Source organism: Phalacrocorax carbo, chromosome 16, assembly GCF_963921805.1.
Source record: "Phalacrocorax carbo chromosome 16, bPhaCar2.1, whole genome shotgun sequence".
Lineage (NCBI taxonomy): Eukaryota > Metazoa > Chordata > Aves > Suliformes > Phalacrocoracidae > Phalacrocorax > Phalacrocorax carbo.
The window spans coordinates 10,951,304-10,969,559 of NC_087528.1; the positions used below are offsets into that span (position 1 = coordinate 10,951,304).

At 46.8% G+C, this 18,256-nt stretch overlaps 1 long non-coding RNA gene across 9 annotated transcripts in view; it reads left to right on the plus strand.

The window, feature by feature from the left end:
- LOC135315915 (uncharacterized) overlaps positions 1 to 18,256 on the plus strand; it is an 87,389-nt gene that overhangs the window by 10,738 nt on the left and 58,395 nt on the right. For 6 of the 9 annotated variants that reach the window (XR_010375401.1, XR_010375399.1, XR_010375400.1 and 3 more), the window contains 2 exons: positions 2,640 to 2,819; positions 14,018 to 16,593. This is a non-coding gene — a long non-coding RNA (uncharacterized LOC135315915). The remainder of the gene's footprint in view (positions 1 to 2,639; positions 2,820 to 14,017; positions 16,594 to 18,256) is intronic. The other 3 variants (XR_010375402.1, XR_010375404.1, XR_010375403.1) reach the window with 3 other exon arrangements.

Genomic DNA, 18,256 nt, shown 5'->3' on the forward strand with positions numbered 1-18,256 from the left:
GCCATGGGGTTTGGTGGGTGACAGTTCCCGGCTCAGTTCTTTACCACCATATTCCAGTTGTATGCACTATATCTGATGTAAGTGTGAAGATGTGGCCTCAAGTTTCTACCAAACAGGCGATTTTAATGCCTTTGACAAAACAGCTCTTGCTCACCTGGCATGCCAAGGTAATTTAGCCGGGATTCTAGCAAAAAAGCGGTGAGCTTGAGAGAGCTGGCGGCTGCTGAGTGGAGAACAGGCTCCGAGGCTGTGTTAAACTTTTAGGGTCATGTAGGCAGCAGTTGGCACCAAATGTGGCAGGAAAATAGTATGGGATTAACTGATGAGGTGGCATGGCTTTTCCCTTACCTTTGAACACCTCGTGTTTTGAGCTTAATAGAAGCATTCTAATATGCATTTTATGTGAAAGAAATACATCACTTGTTTATGCACCTCACAGCTTAAAGTTCAGTACAGGAAAGGTGTTTCTTCTCTCTGCCTCTGGATGTTTAACTGTTTAATAATAATAGCATTAAAAGTTCATAACCTTTTATCTTTCCTAGTAAGACGTTTACCCTTTGCCTGTAATACATTGCTAAATTTGCACGTTACATACTTGAGTGCAACGCTGATGATGTTAGAAAATGCTAGCTTGGCTTGAACCAAATTATATACTTCTGCACAAGCCTTCAGGTAGTTTCCTCTGTGCTGGAGGTGGCAGACAGTAATATAAATACAGGAGGAAGAGAAGAAAGGACAGATAGAAGACATTGGAAGCAACACAGTGTGTGCAAGTATGTGTGAAAAGCTGTATAGTCAAGCTATAGAGTCCTTCCAGAGCCTGTCCTTTAAGCACTCAGCCAACACCCGAACGCCCGCCAAACAATGCTGGTGCTCAGTGTTCAGCAGACAATGCGGGGAAAGCTTGACAAACGTGATTTGTTAGAGCAGAAACTGCAGAAAATCTGGGCCATGAAAAATATAGGCCTAACACCGATTATTTATGGTGTGCTGGGATTTCCTGAAGGAGTATTTCAGGAGCACTGTGTGAGCTGGCTTGGTTAAAGACCTTCCTGAAGCGGTGTTGATGAGCTCTGCTAAATCCTGAGAAGGATGAAAAAATCTGAAGTCAGTGATGCTGCCTCTGAAGTTGGACTTGTGTCCGCTGGATTTGGGATGGTGTCCCGGTCAGGAGCTGCGAACAGAAGGGCTGCCAGTGCAAGGCAGGCTCTGCCCACCAAGCCCCAAGGCTTGGGTAGAAATGGGTTTATTTAAAAGATAAAACATATTTTCTAAATCCTACAAAATGATTAAATATCCTCCCAAATCTGCGGTGTCCATATTGACTGTGGAAGCCTGGCTGCAGCCATCCTGTGTCAATTTAATCAAATGCCTCTTGTTCATGGCTGGACTCAACCCCCCCCACCTTTAGGGGAAAATAAAAGAGGTGTGATGCAGTGGATTCTTCCTGCCTGATAATATCAGGCAGCCTTTTCACCATCCCTGTGAGAAGCAGCAGTCACTGTCTCCACATGACAGGAGAAAAGTATGTTTTAAAGAGCAATATTAATAATAATAGCAACATTAAAGTGTGGGCAAGGATTACAAAGGTAATTCCGAGATCTTGCCTAGTAATGCAGGCTATTAACAAAAGATAATCACCTTTAAGTCAGTCACCTTTAGCCCTGGAGTAAAGTGGAGGCACAATTATTCAATGCAGTACAAAAGTAATTTAAATAGAGATGGATGAACCATCGGCCCTCTCAGTTCTTGCTTGGGAAACCAGCCAGGGCCAAGTCCTAAAGGGAAGAAAACGCAACGAAAAAAGGGCAGCAATAGGTAAATAATTCCTGGTGTACTTTTTTTCTGCTGGAGCTGAAGTCATTTGCTCTTTGGAGTATAAAAAGGGAAAGGGGGGAAAAATAGGAGAAACGCGTTGAAAAGCAGTTTGTCATGTTCCTTTTATAAGTAGCGTTTGGAGGCTCTTGTACCCCAGGCTGCCGTAAGAAGTCTAGATCCATGCTCTGCGTCAGAGCGTGGGTTCCGTAGGAACCCACGCGGCCGTGTGGCTTCATCGTTTCTGTCACTTCAGGTCCGTGGCTGAGAAGCAGCCTGAAATACAAGGTGGGATGAGTTTCTTACGGAAAAGGCACTGCATCTACTGGAAGAGGGCTCTGGAGCCAAGGAAACTGTTATCAGCATGAGCAAAAAGGCATGGCCATGGGGTTTATTTACGTGCATAGGAGGCCTTTCTGTGCTGGAAACGGGAGCCTCTTTCTTTACAGCAACTGCTGTGGGATCCCTTGTGTCCGTATCCTGCCTTCTTCCCAGAAAGTGGTCTGTGATTGCTGAGTGCAAGGGCTTGTTAGTTTTTGTAGGGTTGCTTCGGAGTGCTTCCTTGCTGGTTGTGTTGTTTAAAAGGGTCGTCAGAGTCTTACGCTGGGAAGGAGGAGTGTATGGACTCTGGAAGCACGCATGAGGTTGCAAAAGTGACTTTGAAAGCTCTTTCAAGCTGCAAAGACAAGCTGTTGGGGCCTTTTCAAATGCCAGAGGCAGGGCTGTAGCCACACACAAGTCCTCCGGGCAAGCCTGCACTGACTTACCATCTGAAGTTGCATTCAACATGCTCTTAGAATTCCCACTGATCTTAATTCCCACAGAAAGAAGCACTGGAGCTGAGCGTGCAAAGCCCGTCCGTTGTCTGTGCATTGCCTCTGTGAGCAGCGGCAGGGATGACAGCCAGGCAGCAAGGTGAAAAAAGACTGGGTGAGCCGTGCGGCACGTGGCTCAGGCTGACCCTTGCTCTGGAGCAGCTGAGGATGTCCGGGAGAGATTAGCAGGTATGAGAAATTACAAACAGAATAAATTTTTTGGAAACAAAACTGAGACTTGTTGTGAGAGGCATTGTTAGTGGCTGCTAATCCACCGAGTGGAGGGAAGAGAAGCTCCAGTCCAGCCAGTATAGAGAGGAATAAATTCCACGTTTCTGTTTTATGTCCTGCCTGTGCAAGCGAGGGGCCTCGTGCGCTCATTCCTGCACTGTTCCCGTGTGGCTCCGTCTGGACTGCTGCCTGCTTTGGCTTTATAAACAACATGGTAGGAGCTCAGTGCGTGATTATTCTCAGAGATATTATCGCAGCGTTAGCTCCGGTTACTCGTTTTCCATTGCACAGCTCACGTGCAGGCTCCTTACCAAAGGCTCCTGGGCTGGTGGCCTGCCTGGGTCTGGGCTGTGTGATGGGGCAGCCCCCAAACCCTGGTTTGTAGAGTGTTCCTACTGGGTGCAACCCTCCACGTCCCGGAGTGTGGGCTAGTGTGAGAGTAATGTTGCTGCAGGAGTCCTTCAGAAGAGTTTGAAGGACACAGGAGAGCCTGTGAATGTCCACCAAGGGACATCTTGTGTTGCAGTCGCTGAGCACTGCCAGCCAGCTGCCAGGACTGGTGTGGAGCCAGCACAGAAAAGACCTCTTCCTGCAGCGGTGAGCGGGGCGTAGGAGGAGGCAGGGAATTAGCATCAGCTTTTGCAACTGGAGACCTCCGAGGGCAGCGCTGTTAGGTTGGGTTTTGTCCATGGCAGTGCCTCTGGGCGAGACGCAGCATTATCAGAGGCTAGCAAGGGGTAACGCCGCGAGCAGAGGGAGGGAGGGGATCTGTCCCTGCCCACTGCGCAGCTCAGTAAATCAGCGCAGAGCTGTGCTGTGGCTGGGATTCCAGCACCGTCTGGAAATTCTCCGTACGTCCATCAGCACCTGCACTGTTGGAGTCTGAACCTCGGGCTTCCAACCAGAGAGGTAAACATTTAGGACCCAAACCAAGGATGACAATAACCAGAGCAGCAACCTTTCCATCCCGCTGCAGGTCAAGCCTGGTTTAGGCATTTCAACCCAGAATTTCTCTGCAGAGTTATTCGGGGGATGGTGCCTGCTCATGGCCCTTCACTTCCCCCCCATAAAAGCCTGCACATGTACTTGGTCTCCATCCACACCCTATTTCAGGCTCATGTTTGAGACCCTGGTGGAGAATATGTCGAAAAGGCAGACAAATTAGCCTTGTAAAAACTGGACTGAATTGCTCGTGTGTTTATCGCACTCTTAACCTTTGGTGCGCTGTACTGAAGGCAAGCTCTGAGCTTAACACACCACGTGCTGTTGGGTTTTCTGAATGCCTGTGACGCTGGTAAGGTGGGTGCTGCCTGTTGCGCTCGCCCGTGTGGGCTCCTGGAGATGCGGTTCGCTACCTGCTGCCGCTTGCTGCGGCGGCGTGTTGCAGTAGCGGTGGAGTAGGTGGCATCGAGTTGGTATGGGGCGTTGTGTTGGAGACCCTTGCCATTCCCTGGAGGATGTGCAGGCTAGATCAAACTGTGGAAGGCGGCTGTCAGCTTTCCCCGTTATGTGAAAATGAGGGGCCTCTACAGAGGTCCGGGCACAACCTTGCGGGTGCTTGGGGACTGTTTAGGTACCACCTCTTTGTTGAGACCAGCATGGGTTTGGGGAAAGAAGAAAGGAAAGCAGCTGGGAATCAAATCCTTCTTGTGTTTTGTTCATCTGAAGTCTGTGAGCTGTTCGTGAGTTCGCTTTCAATATCTGGCTATTAAAGCAGCCCTTTTTCCCATAGAAATTGCGCTCAGGTTCTTGATCAGCTTGAACAAGCGCGATGCCTTCCCTTGTCAGATAGGCCCACTTCAGCTGTAAATCTGGCACTGAGAAATTAGATTTCTCTCCTGCTCCTGAGCTGTCAGCAGAAGAGTAAGACAATAGCGATCCGTTGGGAGAGCCGAGTTTGGCATCGCTGCCTGTGCAGGCGCTGGGCAGGGTTTCTTTGGCTCGCCAGAAAGGGAGGTTTGCCCTTCAAGTTCTCATTTGATTTGTGGTGGATGAGCTGACAGAGCTGTGGACTGAAACCGGGAACTAGGAACCATTCAACTCTGCTGCGTTCAGCTAAGCCAAATGGGGTAACCTCACGGCTAGTATTACTGTTGGTTTAGTGGAGAAAAAAATGTTTTCTTCTTTCAAAAGCTGTGGAAGAGGTGGCGTGGTGTCTCCTCTGTGCAAGGTCCCAACACGGTGGTGGTAGCACATCCCGGTTCTTGTCTGGGAGCCGGAGCTGTTTTTAAAACAGCTGAGGGCTGGCTCACAGTGTCCCTTATTTACTGTGACAGACTGAGCACCACCAGCTGCTGGTTGGCCAAAATACCATGAATCAGGCCCTCAACTCGAGACAGCTTAGAAGAGAAAGTTTAAAAAGAAAAAAATTAACACTGAACTCTGTTCTGCTTTTGATAGCCCTCGCTACTCATGCTTTTGAGCTTCCCTCTGCAGCCGTAAAATCTAGAAGAGCATTTAAAAAAACCTAAAGCTGAGATTTTTGTAAAATCACATGTTTTCAGACGCAGGGGACTTGAGAGTAAAGCTTCAGATATAATCCTGAGATTTGGCAGTGCTCTTTGTATCATGTTAAGTGATGGTCTACAGCACTCGCTAATTACTGCAGGCTGAAAACCAATTTTGGCTCCCGACAGAGGTCTTCTGCTCATTCTCAGCGTTTAAGTTTCTCCAGCTCTTCTGGGTAAGAGGGAAATATCACATTCTAAAGGGCATAGGGACAGAATTGTGCAGTGATGTAACCTGTCTTTGGCTTGAACAGTATTTTTACATGTTTTATTAAAAAAGTGAAATTTGACTATGTGCAACTAAAATGATCTACAGGTCTGTTTCTGAATAATCGTACAGGTAGTTTGGTCTTTATAAGCCTCCATGTCTAATCCAAAGTCTTCTGTTGAAGACCAGAAGAGAGGAGGCTGCTGGTTAAAGCAGGTGATGGTCAGTGATCTGGACTTTATTGATGGACACATCCAGGGTCAATCCGTACTTCTCCACCCAGTCCTCCGCAAGCTGCGCTTTGTGCAGGTAGCCAGGAGAGGTGGTGTTACCTGGCAGGTACAGCACCAGTCTGAAAGAACTCTTTTTTTAAATGTTTATTAAAATTGGTCTTATTTTGGACCCTAGATCAGTCACTCCCCTGCAGTGCTGTTCCTGCTTGCTTGTTCCTCAGACTTGTCTGCTTCCAAAGCATTTGGGGCAGCACCTCTCTGTCCCAGGTCTGGCATGGCGGGACCTCCAAGCTGGGGCAAGGTTTGTAATTGGGCTGGGCTCCCTTAGTCTCTCTTAGGATGGATTTATGGCAGCTGAATATGTTGTCTTTGGCCACAGTGGAGACAATCTGTAGGTGCCATTGGAGATATTGCCCCGCGGTTTTCTGCAGACGTGGTAGAGAGGGGCAGGACATTGCCTCCTGGACAAGAAAGGTGTTAGGCTGCGGAGCTGTCAAACACAATCCTTAGGATGCAGAAAAGTGAAGCTGGCCTCTCTTCCTTCTCCAGACAGCTCACAGCCAAATCCCCGTTATTTTTACAAGCATCCTCCACCTGCTCCTGGGCCTGACTCCTGCCATTGCCCAGGATCTGCCCTGGCTGTCCTTCATCGCTGAGCGACGGTCCCCATCTATAGAAGCTGCCTTTGAGTTTTGGCAGTGTGCAGGGGAGCAGCGAGCAAAAAGCAAAGGCAAGAAGCATTTTCACGGTGCTCCCCTGGGGGAGATGCCTCTTCTGCCCCGTGGAGCTTTTAGTACTGGGAAAGCAGCAGCAGTTCGCTGTGGTGTGGGGGACCGGGGCAAGCCCCTTTGGAAAAGCTGCAGGGAAAAGGCAATTTATCTCGATCGGGGTTGGAGAGGAGAGCATTCACCTGTTCCCCTTTTATCATCCCTGCTTTTGCTCCGCTGCCCACCGCCCCGTGTCTGGCAGGGCTGACTCCAGCAGCCGGCGGGCTCGCAGGGCTTTCTCTCTGTGCGGGTGCTGACACGTTCCATCAAGCTGCCACACAAACACAAACATCAAAGGGCTGGCATGTGTGTTTTCTGAAGCAGCTTTCTAGGTTTTACTGGGCTGTAAAATACAGTGATGAGGATATAAAAACAAAGCTGTGATGGACTTAGCAGAGAGCCAAAGCAAGCGGGGAGAGAAATGATGAAAATGAGAAAAAGGGTTATGAGCGAGGAATGATGTATCAGTTCTGTGTCAGGAGGAACAGGTTTTGGAATAACTGTGAAGAGCATAAAACTGGTTTAGTCATTAAGAAAAAAATAGGAAAAGAAAGAAAAAAAGAAAAGGAGAAAAAAGCCTGATAAAAATGAATAAAGGAGGGAACTTCAAAGCATAAATTTCCCGACTGCGTGACACTGATGTTTTGAACAGTTGTTCTGTGTGAGATAGCAGCAGTGATTTTAATGAACTTTAAAGAGCAGTATAAATAGGAACAAACAAAGAAAGGCGATCGCATTAGCGCAGAGCTAGGCACTGAGCTAATTGCCTGAACAGGATTTAAATGGCAGGTTATTATTTTTTTATTTATATGTATAAACCTATTTTTCTATTCAGGCTTAAGAAAATAGAATAAAATAGACTCAAGCATCTCAATTTGGATTTTCAAGGGAATCAAATGCATGCTTGATGTCCATGAAGTACTTAAGCTGCCAAGCCAAAGGGTAGTGAAATGGGTGTAGCAGGGAAAGGGGAGCCTTTTGTTGCCCTGTAAGGGGGCTGGGTGGGTAGAAGAACTTATTGTAGTTCGAGGTACAGCCTCCTCCTGATGTTGCAAATGGATTTCACAGTGCGGCTGCATGGGGACTCGGAGGATCAGAGCCGTCAGAAACGGGGAAAAAACGGGTCACCTTGTTCTTGGAGTGGGTCACCGTATTTCTCATTCTAGGCTAGAGATTTTCTTATGGTTTGGATTTTCAGATTAGAGCATTTGTTTGTACTCAGGCCTGCTTCTTGCTCCTCCGCGGGCCGTAGCGCGGGGCCGGGTGTCCCACCACCGCTGGCAGTAGGTGTGGAGAAGCGCCTGCCCGGGGGGGTGCGGGGATGTGCGGCAGCCCGCTCCTGCTCTGGGCTACAGTGAGATAACATTGATGCCTGCTTTCCTGGCTTCATATACTCACCTGAAAGAAAACCAGCTAGATCATGGGCCAGATTCACTTGCGGGTCTGACGTTTGTAGTCAAACTTCTCTTACCTGTTTATGGTTGGTGGACTAAGAGCTGCCACTGTGGAGCCAGGCAAAGGGAGCCAGCCCTGACATTTGCACTGTTGAAAGCGCCCTGGCCTGTATAATAAGTTGCTTGTCTTGTTAGAGAAATTTGTGGTCCTTCAAGAGCTGCTGAGGAAGTTAATTAAAAATTATAATCGCTAATTGGGTACATGACTGAAAAGCCAATGTCCTGTGTACCTGAGCAGCACAAATTCAGATTGCAATCACTACTTTCTAATTCCCATCCCACCTTCCCCCTCAAAGACTCCAATTTTAACCCAGGGCAAGTGTTAATGAGCTCATCAGCTCTCCCCAAGGCCCATCATCACTCTGCTGCTTGTAAAATAGGTTCCTTCTGCACTGGAGAAGTTCACACACCCCAGCCCCTGCTCTCACTGTCACCTTCCGCCCTGCAGCGCAGTCAGCCGGCCTCTCCGTGTGCCCGTTCTCCCTGGAAGAGGCAGCATATTTCTGTGCTGACCCCCTGCCATCCTTGGATTGTTTGCCAGAAACCAGCAGCCGAAGGAGGGAAACATCTTTCTGATACATTAACCGCAACTCTGGTCGTGGGTCAGAACAGTAGAGTCTGGAGAAAATCCAGCCTGTCTCCATCAGCTCTTCCAACTGCCGACCCCCATCACCATTTTCCTCTTTTGATTAAAGAACAACATGGATTCAGAAACCCCGAACAAAAGCCAGCCTTCAGTGGAAACGTGATTAATCCTCACTTGACTTCGTATTTGTTTTAGATTAAAATTCTGGAGGAGTCCATGTGCTTTTTGTATTTATTCTTCCTCACCACGAGAGGGACTGGCCCAAGATGGACATTTCTGAGCTGCTCATATGGCTACATATTAAAGCGATTACAGTTATCAGCACTGAGTTTAAGGGATTTGGGTTAAGAAAAGAGAGAATTGGGGAAGGAAGAAGCATAAGGAGGGCAGGGGAGAAAAGGAAAAATGCTTCAGTACCTTTGCTTGCAACCTAGAAACAGCTTGTGTTTGAGTCCATGAGCTCCTGTCACCTGTTTTACTTTCAGTGACCATAGTCTCAGATGCCACGAGAAGCCCTTTAAAATGCATGCACGGTTGGACAAAACAAGCCAGCTTAAAGCAGAAAAGAGGCCCCACACTTCTGCCAGCATCTAGAAACCAGCCTGAATTGAATGCTTGCTCAAGGTTGCCGAAGGTTCAGAGAATATAAAGGCTCTTGCGGCGCTGTTTGTAGAAGATTTAATGGGTCAGTCTGTTCTTTTTGGCGCTGCTGAACTGTACGTTTCTGAGCCAGGCGCTCTGACTTTTTTAGTGCCAAACTCCCGATACGGTTAGTTGGGCTGACTTTTGGGAAGTGCCTGGCCTCGCCTGGCGTGAAGCTATCGACATCCCCCTCGGAACGTTTTGGGTGGGTCGCTCAGGACGGGGACACCACAAGCGACTCCTGCAGAGCCGTGCCCGGGCGTGCTCGCCCCGGTGCGCCTGCGTGCCGAGCCTGGAAGCTCCGCGCTGCGGGTCCTGGGTCCAGTGCCGTGGAGATCGTGCCCTGGGTTTTCCTGTTAGCGTCAGCAAGGAGGATTGGTTTCATATGGGTTTATTCATAAGGGCTAAGCACCTTTCCTCCGCGTGTCTGATCGGTCGGGGGCAGCATTGACTCTGCTCTTACCTGATTTGGTGCCGGTCAGGGTAGGACGTGTTCACAAACCCTTTCCCGCTCAGCAGTCCTGCGGTAGCAGGATACAAAGATGATTTTATTTTAATGCTGGGCTGAAGGACAGTGAGTCAAGAGCAGATGATTTGTAACAGGAGAGCCCACCCACCCTCCTGCAGCCCCCCACCTGTTCTGGTCTGCAGTGGTCGCTGGAGCTGCAGCTGGGGAAAGCCCAACGCCGCTCTGTGCTCCGGGCTGGAACGTGCCCCGGACGGGTTGAGGTTTCTCCAAATGTAGGTTTTTCTGAGCTTGTGCAAACTCTGACTTTACAAAAGCTTGTAAATTGCCCGCGTTTTCTCAAGGGCGACTGCAAGGACACCCCTAATAAAATGCCTGCTCCAAAGTCAGAAAGGCAGTGAGGAATTTTTAAGGACAAAGTTGCTTGAACTATTTAACTTAGCTGAAGAATGTTATTTTTTTGCTTCTATCCTCATCCCAGAAAGGGGCAGGTCGTTTTAGATATAAATTAAAGAGAAAATGTTGCTGGAGGCAGATTGTTCACCTGTAAAATCTCATCTCAGATCGTTAAAATTTGGCAAAGTTGTGTAAACGAGTGAGGGTGAGACGCATTCAGCAGCGTTAAAACTTGATAGCGTATTGCAAATATTCGTAGGCAATTACATCAAAATAGCAAGTTTTAAAGAATATTAAGAAAATTTATGATCAGAATAGGCCAGAATTTAAGTCGCTGCCTTGCGTAAATGTACATACAATTGCCTTTCATTTCATGGTCACCCACTATTTTTTTAAGATACCCTATCAGAATATTGTCAAGCATTCAGTGGTAAGAGGTGAAGAGCCTGGCTAAAGGATGTGCTGTCGGATGTTTATGCTGCTCCTGAGAAACACTCCATAGTTCACTGACAGTAGTATCTTGGGACTCTTTATCAGGGATGTAATAAGCCAGATATATGGCAAAATGCAAAACATATTTGGTTTGGACCTCTGAGATCCGCGCTTTGCGATTCACTGCCAAAGCAAAGCTGTCCCAAAATTGACCTGAAGAAACTTCTTGCACGTTTTGGTGAGGTCCTGAAAGTTCAGAATAGCAGAGGTGAGAGGCAGCTTTCATCTGCTGAATGGTCTGTGCTTTTTTTAAAAAAAAGCAAACCATGAAATTAATATTGAACCTGACAAATTCCCAAATACTTCATTGTCTCTTGCTCTTCTATTTTTTTTTTTTTTTTTGCCGTCATCACAATTCTTTTTGTGCCATGAAAACGGAATCTGTTCCACTGGTCAAAACAAAACAGGTCTGTGTTATTCTGACACCAAAAACATAATAATGAAGTGAACGGAAATCAGATTTTCTTCAGTGGATTACTGAGAGGCAAATTGAAAATGGTATTACAAATAATACCTCATAATTACAATGGGAATGATGAGCACCCTTAATCATGCCTTGCAGCTATGTTTGTTAATAAGAAAGCAAAGTAGAGTGGCGTTGTGGCATTTTTCATATTATTTTTAATGTAGCCTACAGTTTTCAGGCCAGATTTTAAGATGGAGCAAATAGACTTCATTGCTTCCAATATAAATAGGCTGCTTTATGCTGGCCAAGCCTCTGACCTTGTTTTGCTTTGAAAAAGCTCTTTCCCCCACCAAAGTCTTGCAGTAGGGAAGGAGAACGGATCTGTGGGACTCTGGGTCTTTTCAGTTGAAACTCTGTGCATTAATCATAGGTTTGACGCAATAAATGTTTCTAATTAACATCCAGCTTAAAACCACATGGGCTTCAGCCCACGTTCAAACACTTGAGCTGCACAGGTAACCCCAGGAAAACCATGAACAGATGGCAGGGCATGGCCGCACTGAAAATCAGGCAAGGCATGTGTCCGCTTTGCTGAAAGCATTAGCCGGAGCAGCAGTTGCGGCGTGAGGCGGCTGGAAGGGCTGTGTCCCGGCGCCGCGTGGCCCCACCAGTGCGCGTGTGCCATCGCAGACCTCGCCACGCTCGGGTCCCTGGCCGGTGCGGGAAGGGGCTCGTGGCCAGCGCGGCCTCTGACGGCTGGCGTGGCCAGGAGCGATTTTTCTGGGAGTGAGGGGCAAGGCAATACAGCGGTACCAGCAAGGATGGGTTTGTTGGTGTCTTTTGGATACCGCCAAATCTTTCCCCTCGCTCTCAGCTTAGAAAAATAACGTTTGCTGCAGTCGGGCTGGTAGCTTTGCTGGTCGTACACCTGCTCCGGTGGTGGAGTCTGCCTTGTATCCTTTTAGTGCTGTTAGTGCTGTTCCTGGAACTGCAGCGCCTGGGGAAAAGCATTTGAAAATTGCACATCATTAGCATGCCGAGGAGGAGGTAATGTATGTAAAGCATTTGACCTCCTCCTGGCTTCTGTGGCTGGGACAAATTCTGATCTCATTTGCAGCAACGCAAATCCAGAGTATCTACATTAAGCACATTAAGTTTAGTGGAGTTACTCTTGAGTTTATACTGCTGCACCTGGTAAATGGAAGATGTCACTAACAGCCTTTTCGTGACCCAGGGGAAGGAAGTAATGAAGGCAACCTGCAAATGAAAGGATGAAAACAGTTCCCGACAACAGGACTTTTGCAAGGGTGTGAAATTTATTGCGAGCTGCTGCATGCTCAGCATATTTTAAAGCCAGCTCATGCTTTTCATGGTGGAAGTATGGAATTAGGAACTTTATTGTAGGCATTGAGTTTCTAAAACATGTCAAAGGCTACCTGGGGCTACCTGGAGAAGAGATTGATTAGGGATTGACAGAGCAGTTTGAAAAAAGTTTAAGTATGGGGAAGGGTGAGTTATTAATTTCTCGTTTTCCCTTCTTTTTCCAAGACGGAAGAGAAGATAGGCAAGACTTGAAAAAACCAAAACAAAACAGAAAAGAAGGGGGGCAATGAAAACTAAAGCTAGTTTCACGCAAAATTAGTTGGAGGAATAAAATATCCCACAAAATAACAGTTGCCACATTTTCTTATTCTCTCTCTGCATGTGTAAAACAGCGGTGAAAGATCCACCACGCATTTCAGTTTGTCCAGAGTCGCCCCCGCACTCCAAACCCAATGTCGCAAATTAGTCTCAATATTAAAGAGTCATTTTATTTCTAAATATACAGAAAATTCAAAACAGCTGGAAGCTAAGGACTTCTTTGTATGCGGCGTTTCCAGTCCGAATCCCAGCCAGCCCGAGAACCTGCGCTTTCCCAGCGGTGGACGCGGCGGGGAGGCCTGGTTAACACGGCGGAGGAGCCTGACTCCGCCGTAGGGTGCACCTCGGGGACGGTAGCGTCTCCTCCTCGCTCTGTCACGGGAGACAGCCAGATGTCGAGCGTCAGCTTTTCAGAAAAAACATTGTTGGTCTGTCGCCCACACGTGTGGGATGTTAATATATAGATGATTGATTGTGAAAATATTTAAGGTTCCAGTGAGAGCCTTTATTCATCCATGCAGAGAGGCAAGAAGGGACCTTTGGTACGTGGCATGGTTTATCTATCTCGCTGGATGCTGGTGTCCTTGTGGCTGGGAGGAGGGAAGAGCTGCTGGGCGGAGAGAGGCAGCTCCTCTCCCCTCACGTGAATCGCTCCGGTTTTGGGTCCCAGAGGCCGGACACGTGCGGACCCTTCACCTCATCCCTGGGCAGCCCTGCAAAAGAAACTGCCTTTTAATTTGGGATGGGGAGCCCTGCTGTGAAACTGAATGTGGAGACCAGAGTAAGAATTAGCTGATGATGGCTGAGAGGATCTTTTCTCATTCAGCAGGGCGAGACCCTTCTGCCTAAACATAGATGCCACCAGGTGAACGAATGGGCCCCAGCTCTCTGCAGACAGAGGCCGGCCCTCCATATGGTTCCTCACCTCCTAAGGTACCTGCCTAGAGTAAGCAGATATTAGCCCCCAAAGTGCCCATTTTGCACTGTTTCACATCTCCTTTTTGCCTTCCAGGCTGTGTCTGTGGTCAGCTACCCTGTGTGTTGATTTTCTCCTCCAACATCATGCCACGAGGTTTGATTTCAGGGCAGGCTGAGCCCTCAGCTGCTCTCTTTATGCTGCTCAGGTCTCATTCCAGAAGTGCATAAAGCCTCTCATTTGTTATCATTAGACTTAATTTGGACAAAAATGCCACAGATTAGATCTTTCTTACAGGACCTGGTTGTCAAATAGTTTTAAATCGCAAGCCAGTTTGTCACTTTACTTTAGATTCGTAGAAACACCATGCGGTGCTTTCCACCTTGGTAGGTCTGGGTGATGCGCCCTGGGGTTTTCACACGCGCTATTGCTCTCTATGCAGGAGGAAACCTGTAGCTGGTGAAAATCTGAGGCTACATTTATTAGGAGGTTCTGGAGCTCCTTCTGCATTTCCTTGCTGATCCCAGGTAAGACGTATCCAGCTGAAACTGATGGAGGCGTTCGGGGAGAAAAGGGGTATGACGGAAAATACTTCCCGAGCGCAAAGGTAGAAGTGGTTCATGCCAAGCAGCACGGCTCCTCTATCCCGCGGGATGCCTCGGCGTGTACTGGTGGAGCACTCCTGAGGGTGAGCAGCGATGGGTGGAGGAGGGAAACAGTGTTAGCTTGCAATAATCATATGTATGAAAATTAGTAGGCGTTTGCCGTACAAGTGTTGTTTGACTGAATTTCCTCTTAAAGTGAATTTGACAAGCCTGAAAGACAGTATTACACACAAGTGCTTCTGTTTGCTCCCTGTGCAGCTATTTGCAGCAGCTGCCAAAGACCTGACGAGCTCTGGGCACGGGTAAATTTTTTCCATGTGTTGATTTGTCAGGTCTTGTACTGCAGAACATGTCAGACACTGGCAACTGCCCATCCGCAAAAGGGTTTGATGGCTCCTGTGCCATCAGCGGGCTTTTGATGCAAGGCGCTCAGAAATGAGGTGTGTCTGGGCAGGCCCCTCGTTTCACCAGTCTTTCGAACTTTTTTTTACCAGGTTGATATACCTCCCTCTCCCTAATTGTGTTTCTCTGCAAAGAAAAGAAAACAGCAGTGCAGAATAAATGACAATTTACCAACAACCTTCCAGTGTTGAGCTGTTACGTGCCGGGGGTCTGGAGCAGCCCTCCAAAAGCGAGCCAGTGTGCTTGTAAGAGAGGAGAGAGGATTCTTCAACAGAAAGTAGAGTTGGTTTCTGCCTTTGCGGTGTGGTTACTTAACTGCCTTCATTAACAGCTACTCCATTGTGACAAACAAGAGACAACTCTGCCGGTTGGAGACAGGTACGGTCCAGGCTGTATCACAGACCCTGTAATTCTAAGAACTGAATTTATCGCAAGATGCTTTAGTGCAAAGTGCATTGGGAACAAGCAAGCCTGAGATCTCGCTGAACTGCTGCCAGGAGGTCCCATATAGCTCGTGACTTCATGTGGAAGTCACAGCTGCAGGACCTAGTTTAAGCAGTTATCTCAAGGAAGAGGTTGGCTCTTCCCTGCCTGTGTCTGGCCCAAACCTAAAGCACAAACGGGACTGAAGAAGTGGTGGGTGACTGCGACCACTGGTGTTACTGTTCTTTGCATGTCCGTCTCGTGGGTTAGCTCGGGTTGGACAAAGGAGCGCAAGGGCCCGAGCCTCTCGGTGCGTGTTGAAGGCATTGCTAGCAGGGGCTCTAACGCCGACTAGCAGCAGACTGAAGAGGCTGGGCTTCTGCTGATACCCAATTAGCTGATTATCCCAAAGGGAATTGAAAATGAAGGTTATCTTTCAACTTGTGATGAGCTTCCAAATAAATATTCAACATGCATTTAATAAGACAGTTTTATGCATTATTTAAGTATCAATTGATGGGTAGAAGACGAAACACTGCACTTCTGATGCTGAGGTCTGAAAGGCAAGGGTAGAAATCTGGTGAATGAGTCATTAAAGGAGATTGGTATCACTCATTTTAGTGGATTATTATTTACACAGTAATCACAAAAAGAATTTTAGAAAAATTCATTTCTACATTTTGGTTGTTTGGGGAATTATTTTTTTGTTTGTTTTTAAAGCGTGAGATAAGGGTACAAAATGGATGAGAAGATTAGGAAAAAAGAGATGGCAAGGCAAGGGTGATCCTGCCTCCAGATCAGAGCAAGATTAGCTCTTCTGGGGTCAGGGTGTAACTTTGTGCCTGGTTCAGAAAGAATAACTTTCATGTCAGGGGTGAAATCTTTTTCCTTGAACTTGGAGGGTTTGATTCTCCTCTTACTCTCGCTTCGGGCATATTTCAGGATGGACTTTGCTGGAGGCAAAAGCCCTCTCTGAGAAGTGAATCCGTTACTGAGAAATAGTCCAGCTTCTCTTGTGTAGTGGGAATTTTTAATGTTGCAGACACTCAGGGCAAGTCCTGACTGTCACCTTGTTCAAACTGTTGCTGGATTTATCTTGCAGAGCAGTGATGTGCCCTATTCCCATGGAGAAACTGTGCGTGGCCGGGTCCCCAGCGTGCACTGCCCTAGGGACCGATCCCTGCGTGAGCGATACCCTGCGTATCTCACAGCAATGCCCATTTTTGGCCTGTACTTTTCCCTCCCTCGTATTTTTTCTCCTCCAGTCCAGGTTACCTGAAACCTTGATAAGATGCTTTAGCTGGGTCCCATCCCTGCCAGAAACCCAGGACTTGGACCAGCACACGATGGTTTCAATGCCATGGAGGTGTCATTGAAACTCTTCTCCTGTGGGATATCTGAGAGCAGGGTCAGCCTCGCAGCCCTGGGTGATGCCCCTTCGTTAGTTAAATAAACCAGTGACCTCCGAGACACGAGTGAAACAAGATTGAAAGGGGGAGAGTGGGTTTTCTCCCCACTGCGTCTCTGCCCCTCCAGTGCTTCGTTCTTCAGCTGCCCAGCGGGGCTGAGCTCCTCCTGGCAGCTCAGGGTAGGCTCTGTTTTCCCTAACACCCCGTGGTATTGCAAATATTATTTTATGCATTTCTTTTTTTTTTTAAAATAAAAGAAAAGGTGCTAAAATAAAAACAGAGGGTCTGTCCTGATTCACGGTACTTAGTTTTTCAGCTTTCTCTGTTAACAAATATATTAATCTAGTTGGGATTATTTGTCTTTCCTCTTACAAAACGTTTTTCCCTCCAAAGGAAAAGCTGCCAATGTATTATTAAAGGAAGGTCAGATCCCAGCGCCCTTTTCCTTGTTGATTCAGTGTGTGGAGAGAAAACTTCAAGGGTGTTTTTTTTAAAAAGATGATGTTGAGAAATAAGAACTTGAGTTCAGTTTGCCTTTTGCCTTCAATTTTCCACTTTTCCCTCCCTCTTCCACTCAGTGCAACATGACCTATTTTCTGTATATATGTGGTTTCCCAGCCTAATTTATCTAGTACTGTGTATTTGCATTTCCATTACTTTTAAGGAAGATTATATCTCCATTTTAATTGAAAAATCATCTGTTTTATTGGAAATATAAATAATTGCCAAATGTTTTCACTGATTTTTATGGAGATTTGTTTTAAAGCCTTTATTTTGCCTCTAATATTTTGATGCTCCCTTTAATTTGGTGCACATAGCTATATTTCTTAATATCTTTAAATCATCTCAAGCATATCAAAAAGGTAGATTTTTCAAAAGAGCTCAGAACTAGAACTCTGAATAATTGATTTTTTTTTTTTACTTTTGGTTGTTAAACTAAAAAATGTTTCTTAATTTCTTTGTGATCGCACTAAGAGGAAGATTATTCAGCAGAATAAATAGAATACCCTAAATGTTTAGTTTTATTCATTTTGCCTCAGCTGCGTGCTCTGAAACCATTTAAACCCCTCTTTAAAAATTAAATTCTGATGACTTTTTGAAACAAATGTACTCAGGAAGGAAATCTGTAAACATTTCAAAACATCTTCAGAATGTTAAGTAGAAACATTTTTTCTTTTCTAATATATCTACTTTTTCGCCCTTAAAGAAGTTACAGCCTCCTCCTTACCATGTAGTGGTTTCCGTGGGAGGTTCCCAACCCTAGTTTCTCTAGGCTCCCTAAAAGATCAGGAAAGAAAAAGAGATGCTTCTGGAGGGTGATCCAACCCTTCTGCCTTTCTCTAACAACAATAGGGATAGCACTCCTAAATAATGTTCTTTCGTGTGTTTAAGGTCAGAGAGGACGAACCTGGGCCTGTGGATGGGCTGTGTTAGGCGTAGCTTATATTGTGAAGAGCTTAAACAGGCTCACTTGTATATTTAGGGTGTAAATGTATTGTGTTACACAGCAGAGGCGTTGGGAAACAGTGGGGTTCATGAGTGAAAGGCATTAACGTCGTGAACAATATGTAGATTAGTCTATATTAACAACCACATTCATTTAGATGAAGTTGATGAGCCAGCAGAGGAGGCTTCTCCACGGAGCGAGTGTTGTACCAGCGACCTTGGGTGGGGGCAGGAGAGGTCACGCCGTGAATGATGGTAATGCTGTTAAGGTGATGCAGGTATGTATTGATACCAGTGCTTCGCTAAGGTCTAAGCAGGGTTGTTCTATCCTCTTAATGAGAGACACTTGCTATTTCTGCTGGATACCCTAAAATACCACACAGTGTTTTGTCTGGT